This window comes from Sturnus vulgaris, chromosome 3 (genome assembly GCF_052056855.1).
Source record: "Sturnus vulgaris isolate bStuVul1 chromosome 3, bStuVul1.hap1, whole genome shotgun sequence".
Taxonomy (NCBI): Eukaryota; Metazoa; Chordata; class Aves; order Passeriformes; family Sturnidae; genus Sturnus; species Sturnus vulgaris.
Genome location: NC_142245.1, coordinates 63,044,595 through 63,053,302, shown reverse-complemented (window position 1 = coordinate 63,053,302; position 8,708 = coordinate 63,044,595). Strand labels below are relative to the sequence as shown.

Genomic DNA, 8,708 nt, shown 5'->3' with positions numbered 1-8,708 from the left:
ACGCCCAGGGGTTAAACAGGGAAGGATCTGTTTGGCTTCCGGGTGATCATTTGTGTTAACTGTGAGAGCCTGCAAAAAGACAGTGTGGAGATCCAAAGACTGGCTGTTGGATGGTGGTCCCAAATCTCAGGACTGAGGACAAGGCAGAGACCTGAGCCACAGCACCTTGATCTTCCATGAGCTCTTCCAGAGGTTCACCAAGGCTAGAGGTGGACTCTTCACACAACACAGGAATGTATCCAGTCAGAAGGGAAGCACAACTATATATGGAGTTCAACGATAAATACATTTAAAGTTTTGTTAAACCAAATCTTAGACATTTATTACAAAATCAACAGAAATAGTAGGTGATCTCCCCATTACTTCAAAGGCTGTATTAACTGAACTGGAAGGTGAATCCATGTTTACCTAAGCTGTCTCCCAGTTGTGGCTAATGTTTAAGTTTCAATTTTTATTCTGATGGTAGAAAACATGCAGAAAGCACTTTTCTGACATAAAAGGGACACATTTTTCACAAAAGCAGTTTGCTCAAAGCCCATCAAAATAATTTAAAAATTCAATGAAGTCTACCAGTGACAAATGGAAGGAAAACTGGGTGTCATCTAATGCTTCATTTGATCAGTTTGAATATTTGAAATTTGGGAACTTCTTTAAACAGTCATTAAGAAGCTGAAGAACTATGTTTTTTAGAATGCCAGTATGATCACATGTTTCTTGTGAGATATAAGCCTGGATCAGGCAGTTCAAAGTGCTAGCATGATATAATGGTAGACTGAAGGATGGCATGGGCAATCATAGATGCCATGACTTCATCCGAACTTCATCCAAATTGTACAAAAAAAAAAAAATCGGGAGAAGCTGAATTATGCTTTTTCATGTGTGTACATCAATGAATTTGTTAAACTCAAACATAAAAGTTCACATCTTTCTAATAAAAATAATATTTTCAAATTTTTATGTAAAAAGGACTTTAGATCATATTCATAAACCAGTTGACTTCCTCTCTGGCTTTTCAACTCTCCATTTGTGCTTCTCCACCAGTAAATTAAAATTATCTTCCTTGAGGGTCCTGTCCTGGAAGCTGTCCTGGAAGGATATGACTCTCATTCAGCCACTGGAACAAGATTAGATTATTAATAAAACAAGTTTATTATGGAATTACTTATCTCTCTTAATAAACACAGGTTATAAACACAGCTTTGGCTCTATTCTATTATTGTACAGAAAAAAAATCCCACATTGCTCTAAAAATTAGTAGACTAAAAATGAAGTCAAGATAAGATGTTTGCTTTGGAACTATGAAGGGAATTAAACAAAATATTCTTACACTGTAGGCTAAAAATAAAGTTACTTGAAATATTCACATTTTTTCAAGAAAGATCAAAACCAGACAGGACACAAAACATAAATAATTTTCCTAAGAAGTCTTGAACAAAATATTTTTGTCAAATTTCAGTTTGAAATAATTTGACATTCTGCTGAAATAACAAAATTTTATCTAGATTTTATTGTTTATTGATTTTCATTGGTAATACTTTGACTTTTAGTTATCTATAAAATAATTTTATATAAATTTTAAAAAATATAAAATCTAGTGTCTTTGTTTAGGTGGAAAAGACAACTTACCATAAGAAAATTAGGAAGATGATGTCTGCATCAGTCATTAAATTCAGCCTTATTATAGTTTTTATTCTGGAGCTCTGCCACCGGAAAATATCTTCTCACTTTAAATCTAAGGATGATATAAATATTGATTTGTTTACAGCTTATTGATGTTCCTGAGTCGAAAGAGGACTTAAACTCCTTGCCTATGCCAACAATCTTAACACTTCCAGACTAAATTATTTTTGTTTATTATTATGTGTCTATTTGACATGAGAGAAACAAGACTTGTTTCTGGATATATGTTACATATATTTTACGATTAGGAGAATTATAACATTTATTTTCTTAAATTATAATAATAACAATTCTATTTGATTGCTGTTACTGAAAGCTCTCCCACTATCTCTCAGACCTCTCCAATCATCTCCAATTACTTTAGGATTACCAAACTGCTGCCTCACATTCAATCAAATTAAATATATATATATTATTTATCAAAAATTCATGTTCTTCATCTTCCTGTCCTAGATTTAGATAATTCCCTGTATGTCTCAGAAAAGCATTTACTATTTTATTATATAGATACAATTATTATGGATTCACATGCAAATAGAGATTTTAAAAAGTCTCCCATGCAGAAGAGAATTAATAACAATATCTGATGTAAGATCTTTCTAATTGCTAATAAATGGTTAGACTATATCTTATTTCACCACTCTTTAACTCATAATCCAGATCAGCACTGGCACAAATTGGATCATTGAAAAAAGTTGCTTATCTAATGTCTTTCACATTCCTGGAGGCAGAAATTATTTTTAATGTGTAAAATGGTGTTTCCAGCACTTTTCTTCTTCTTTTCTATTTAAATCTAAAGATTGTGTTACACCAGATAAAAATTGTGTAATCTATGAGGAAATAAATCAGTGAGATTTCTTCCACTGGCACTGAACGTATCAGGTGAGGCTGGCAATGAGCTCTCAAACAGACATACATTTATATACTACACTTGAGAGCAGAAACTGTCTAAGGGGAGTCGTGACTGACTCTTTTCTTTCTAATACACGAACCTGATTCTTAATTCCACCTCTGTTATGGTGTGCTCAGGAGATGTGGACTAATAATAGCTCTGAAGCCTCATGTGCCTCTAAGTTTATGAATTTAAAATTAATATACGGAGAGTAACACTAAATCTAGTGCTATTTTAACAGTGTTCCTCCCCATGACCTTAAACACAATGATACCCAAACCGAAAAAAATTAATAAATTAAAAAAACCAAGGTACTAGAAAAGCTGAATGCCATTTCCAGTGCATTTAAAGAATGTAAATAGGAAAATAAGAATAAACCAGAAGATTGAGACTCTTTTTTCTTAGGCTACTGAAAGTTTATTCAGCTGTTTCTAATGTCTCTAAACTAATTTTTCCTTCAACCATCTGTTCTAACTTTTTTCTTTGAAAATAGACCTCTCCTGAATGCTACACTTTGGTGAAATACTTATTTTAGTGTCTTGTTGATTTCATGCAGAGAATGCAGGCTTTATATGAAATAAGCATATCAACATATTCCTCCTTGGCCTATCACTGTTCAAAGGCTTTCTTTTCTAAAACTGTTTTCTTTACCCCTTCAGAGCCGAAAATATTACTCCTCCACAAGCACCATTTAAGACCCAAGTGTCAATGAACCAGGCAGCTAAATGACAGTTACTTAAACAGCACATGATTCAAGACAGTTTTAGGAAATTCCTAACACTTTGCGTCCTATTTCTTTCCTGGATACAAAGGGACAGATTGTGCCTGACCCTGGGGGATGTACAAGAGGCGAGGTGGGAGGGGGAGGAGACCAACAGGCACATGGTGCTTTCCCTTTTGCTTTTCCTTCCCTACTATGCATGATATTCCCTTGATGAGAGGCTGGGTATGGTCTTTTTTCTTCAGCTCTAGTCACAAAGACTGTCTGCATTCAAGTGATGAAAAGTAGTGAAAGTTTTGCCACTGAGTACAACTGGGCCCAATTGCATCATAAGTACAGAAATAGTAAAAAGATAAGAAAAAAATTAATTTATAAGTCTATCCTGTCAAGTTTCCTTCTGATGCATCCTCAATATGTCTGCTATTAACTCTTCATTAATTATCTCCATTAAATTCTTGGACTGCAGAACTCAATCTATGGACGGACAATCATACAGTCTGGACAAAACCGTTTTAACCATGAATATAAGGAATAAGGAATAAGAAAAAAGGAGAAGCTGTCTGTTTGGTTGGTGACTAGGAAATTCATGAGGATGAGGCAGGTTTTAGGTTTATCTATCAAATGCAAAGGAAGAACATCTCAGCTCTTCTACTTCTGTCTTAGCTTAGGGCGGAACTGGTTAAATTCAAAGTGTATCCTTTACCTCTCTCATTTTTCAGCTATCACAAAGTTCCCATTCATTTTAAATACATCAAAACTTCAAACATCCTGGAGCTGTTTTTTTAAGATACATTTTTTTCTTTTCACTGCTCACAGGATAGCTTTGGCTAGACACAGAAGTGAAGAAAAAATTCTGCCCACTGTTAGGCAGCTGTGTTCAATACCTTCGGATTCCTCAGTGGTCCATTTTGGTTCAGAAATTAGGAGAGCAGGGCAATGTGCAGCAGGTGTTTCACCTGTGCTTGCAATGTCATCTTGCTGCAATTTGAGCCCTACAGACACAGATTGCAGTATTTCCTGTATGCAATACATTCCAGTTTTCTGTCGTTCCTTTACTCATTGCAGCTGAATCAGGGTCTAGTGGAAATTGGTCTACAAATACTATAGGTGTGATAAAAAATTATTTTCTATTTTTTTAAAATATATTTTTTTTAAAATATAAAAAAATAAAATTAATTTTTAAAATTATTTTTAAAATAATTATTTTCTCCCAAGTATAACAGTTCCCTCGTACATTCTACAGTGGTCACTGCATATAGGATACATCTAAAGTTTATAGAAAACTACAACTGATACAAAACTTGTATCACTTGTTAAACTTCATGTTTTTGGCCTTGTAGGCAACTGCTTTACTTTTTCTTTACAGGATTTTCTCTTTTTTCTGCCTAGTGGCTTTTTCCATCCACCTGGTTTTCTGGATGGCACATGGTGCCAAACAAATGGCACATTAAGGGCAGTTCAGTATACAATATAAGGGCTTTGTCCTCCTCCACATCTGCCTGTGGGAACTGTGAGCTTTGTCCTCTCACACTTGATAGTGTAGCTCGAGTTCCCCTGCCTAAGGTGAGATGTTGGTGCCACATCAGCTGCAAGATCTGCCTTGGGGACATCAGGGTGAGGCACCACATTCATTGTGGTTCATCTCCATGAGGAGACTATTGGCTGTGGAGTTACCTTGCTTTTCTTGTGCTAGGAGGTGTTTTTCTTTGAGGAGAGAGGTAGTTATTAAAGGATTTTATTTTCTTTTTTTTTTTTGGTAAGAGATAGGTATTCTGGCAGTTTGTCCTTGGATTGCTAAGTGCAGTGACAGAGCTTTCCTCTGTTCCTCTTAGTGGTGAGTCTTAAAGGGAATCTCAGTCCTGAGATAATGGGGATTTGTATTCTCCACTATTCAGACAAACACAGGTAGTATGAATTTAACAGTCAGCAAGTAGGTTGGTTCCTACCCAGGGTGGTTTCTTTTGCTGTGGCAACACTAAGCAGATATAGTGAAAATGGCCAGGTCTCCCCTGACTGGCCATAAGCCAGTCCAAAATACATGCAGAAAAGTCTTTGATGATTTAATGTATGGGAAAGGACTTTAAAGCCTTAGAATTTGCTATGAATTCACTCTGCCTTGAAGGTCCAGTAATGAAAGGGGAATGTGCTTTGATTTAAACACTGCCTTTAGAACACTCAGCTTTGTATTTAGATGCAATTAGGACCACAGCATGCTCCCCATCCAGTTTTCCCTGTAATTATTGTCTTAAACACAAGACTGTCTGTCCTTTTGTTCAAGACTGCTGATATGATTTCCAGGAAGCTGCAGGTGTGCACCTTCCCCAGCAGCAGCTGATAACTATGTACATTTGCTCTGCTACATCACCCTATTTCCAAAACAGTTTGTCTTCTTTCCTGAGTATTTAGTATTAGTTAATTCATGGTTTGGTTTCTTTTATGGAAAATGAAGTCAAACATTTACAAACCTGATCATGTACATGTAAGAGCCAACAAGTAAATTAGCCTTCAGGCTCCTGCTAATCCACTGAAGCGCCTAAGGATCTGAAATATATAACTTTTTATTTTTTTCCACACAAGTTTCATAACGTTGGCCTAATTGCTTGTCTAAAAGAGATGGGTCTAAGATACTGACCCGGTACCCCAAGACACAACACTGCTATCAGTCTGCCTGAAGTAACACTCCAGTCATCACACTTGTAGCTGAGGAATTAATAATGAAGGAAAAAAACAATTGTTCGCACCTCATCTTGGCCTTACTCATGGCTTACTTATGACTGGAAGTACAAGGTCTGAGAACTCTTAAGTGGCTGAAAGCTCAGATAAGTTTTAATCTAAAACATTATTAGCTGGGAGAGTTCTCTCTAATGAATGAAGAATAATAATGAATTATTTGAGCACAGTCATTTCAGGTGACTGGGTTGCTGGTGTTGCTGAGTGGTGAGTGCTAGAGGGCTGCAGTGAAGCTTCAAGGCAGGTCGTCAGAGAAAGAGATGTGAAAGAAGATAATGAATAAGATAATGGAATGAAGAAGATAATGGAGAGAATGGATATGATGGTGCCAGAGATGCTAAGTGAAAGGTGGACTAACGTCTCATTGGTTGCAAGGAAAGAGGAAAGGCACACCACAGAATGTCATACAATTATTTTGGTCCATACAGTCTTACCAAGGTGCCCAGACTTACTCACAGCTGTTTCAATTAAAGTACTACTTTAATTTATCTTCCCCTCACTGAAACAGGGTCTCTCAGGTATGTCTGTATGAGGCAGCCTAGCACTGTGTAAAGAACTCCTGTTAAAGGAGCCTCCAGATAACATGAGTATCTATATGGGGCAGCACAGAGATACTGACTTAAACCTGGAAGCTGTGTTCCTGTGTCAGAACACCATTGCCACCTCTGGGGAAAATATTCTTACTATGCTTTGTATATACCATTTCCAGATCTCTGCATAGCACTGCCTTTCAGCATGAACACAAACCTCTGCATTCCTACTACAGCCCTAGAATTGTGTCTCTTACAGCCTTTTCCCAGAAGAGCAAATGGTACAGACCAGCTCTCCAGTGACCATCAGACACCATATGTTGTGAGATCTGGCTTACTGTTGAGAATGATGTGCTGAGATGTTGACATCTGTAGGACATTGGGCTAGATTCAGACCTTCTTCAGGGCTGAGTAATTCTATTGACATTGGTGGAATACCTCATAGTTATACAGTGAGATCAGACTGTGGACCAATATTAAGGCTTTTTTGGACTAACAGTTTAGTCACTTCACTTTGGACTAATAATAGTGCTGCCTCAGAGGCATGTTAGCAAATGCTAGCTGGAGAATTACATTACTGCTCCATTTTGTGGTTGAGACTAGCTCTGGCAGAAGTGTCCTTGACTTCTTCATGGGCAAGATGCCCATCAGTCGACTTCTGACCTGAACTTGGAGGGGCAGAAGCGATCCTCTCTCAAGTAGGAAGACATTAACTTTCTCTGAGAATCTGGCTCCTAGCTTTCCACTACTGAGCTGATGAATCAATGCACCACAGTTTTCTAATGCAGACTACTGTTCTCCCAGGAGTGGAACAGAGACTACTCATTTAACAGAGGACTTGAGATGCAGCTGAAAACCTGGATCCCAGAGGAACAAAGCCAGTACTCTATTCAACACGTCACTCACCCTCTTCCCACACACTATATCCTTACAGCAGGAGTACTGTGGCTGCAGTCTTCAATTTCTCAGTAAAAAAAGACCCAACCCTGCCGTGTGGCAGAGGAATGTCAGTCTATTTTGATGTTAAGAACCAAAAAGTCATGGATGAAAGAGCATGTCAAGATTTACAGTCTTGCTTTTAATTTACCTCAAGGTGCTGATTACCAGCAGTACTAAATCATGTTCTGTGGCCTGTCTGGACAGGGAACACCTGGGAAAGACAACCTTGATCTGCAGCATGGCTGGGCAGGGGGGGAGGACGCAGTAGCCCTGCAGTAGCCCTGCAGATAGCTGCACCCAAGCTGCTGCTGGAGGCATGGGGGAGTTGGTGGCCCAGTTATCAGCAGGCTCTTATCCCTCAGTGACACAGATGTAATAATGACCTGATAGCATGATCACTGACCTTTGTTTTAAAAACACAGATACTTTAAAAATACAAAGCTGCAGACAGCCTGCAAAAGCTGTCTGCATCCCAGAACAATGCTATTGCACAATAAAAATCCCATTTTGTTTAAAGAAAACAAACAAAATTTCTAGCCCAGTTACTCAACAACTCCAGGGACTGCCAAATAGTTTTGGGGAGAAAAAGAATAAATTTTAGGCTGGAGCAAAGGACCTACCTAGATGTTGCTTCTGTGGTTACTTTGCAGGCCTGTTTCTGATGTCCTCTCTATCCATGATGGTGTGCTGGCTGCTCAGTGTGGCCATACTATGATAAAAGCAGCCTTGAGTCAGAGAAAAGAGAGGCTCTGGGTGACGTTCCTGCTCCTCAGTACCAACCTAGAGCCCATTCTGGCACTCGGCCTGGGAATTGTCTTTGAACACTGAGATTATTTGTGTTCAGGCATCCCTGTTCACCTGTAGTCTGTTAAAGCATCACTCTCTGGAAACTGGTGGTACAGTTACCAGATCTGAGGGTTCCTTTATGAGCCTCAGCCTCCCTGGGCTGTCCCCCTGGAAAGCTGCAGAACTGTAGTATTTGAGTGAGCAACTTAAGGGAAATGAAATGGAACCAAAGATAATGCTAATGCTAAGATGAGCTTTTCTGGTACTGGACACAGAATCGAAATATATTTAATAAACCATAAAATATTTATTCATCTTTATGGGTCAGTTTCTTCATTCCTACAAGTCAAAGCAAGGCAAATTATCACCTTTGCTACCTAGAGGAGACTTCAAGCCATAACATTCAGTAGACTTTAAATGTGAACACAAT

At 38.2% G+C, this 8,708-nt stretch overlaps 1 long non-coding RNA gene across 1 annotated transcript in view; it reads right to left on the bottom strand.

Moving 5' to 3' along the window:
* Positions 1–267: 267 nt before the first annotated feature.
* LOC148224380 (uncharacterized) overlaps positions 268–8,708 on the bottom strand; it is a 54,875-nt gene continuing 46,434 nt past the window's right edge. The window contains exons 3-4 of the long non-coding RNA XR_015802499.1: positions 1,627–1,732; positions 268–1,114 (exon numbers count right to left, since the gene is read on the bottom strand). This is a non-coding gene — a long non-coding RNA (uncharacterized LOC148224380). The remainder of the gene's footprint in view (positions 1,115–1,626; positions 1,733–8,708) is intronic.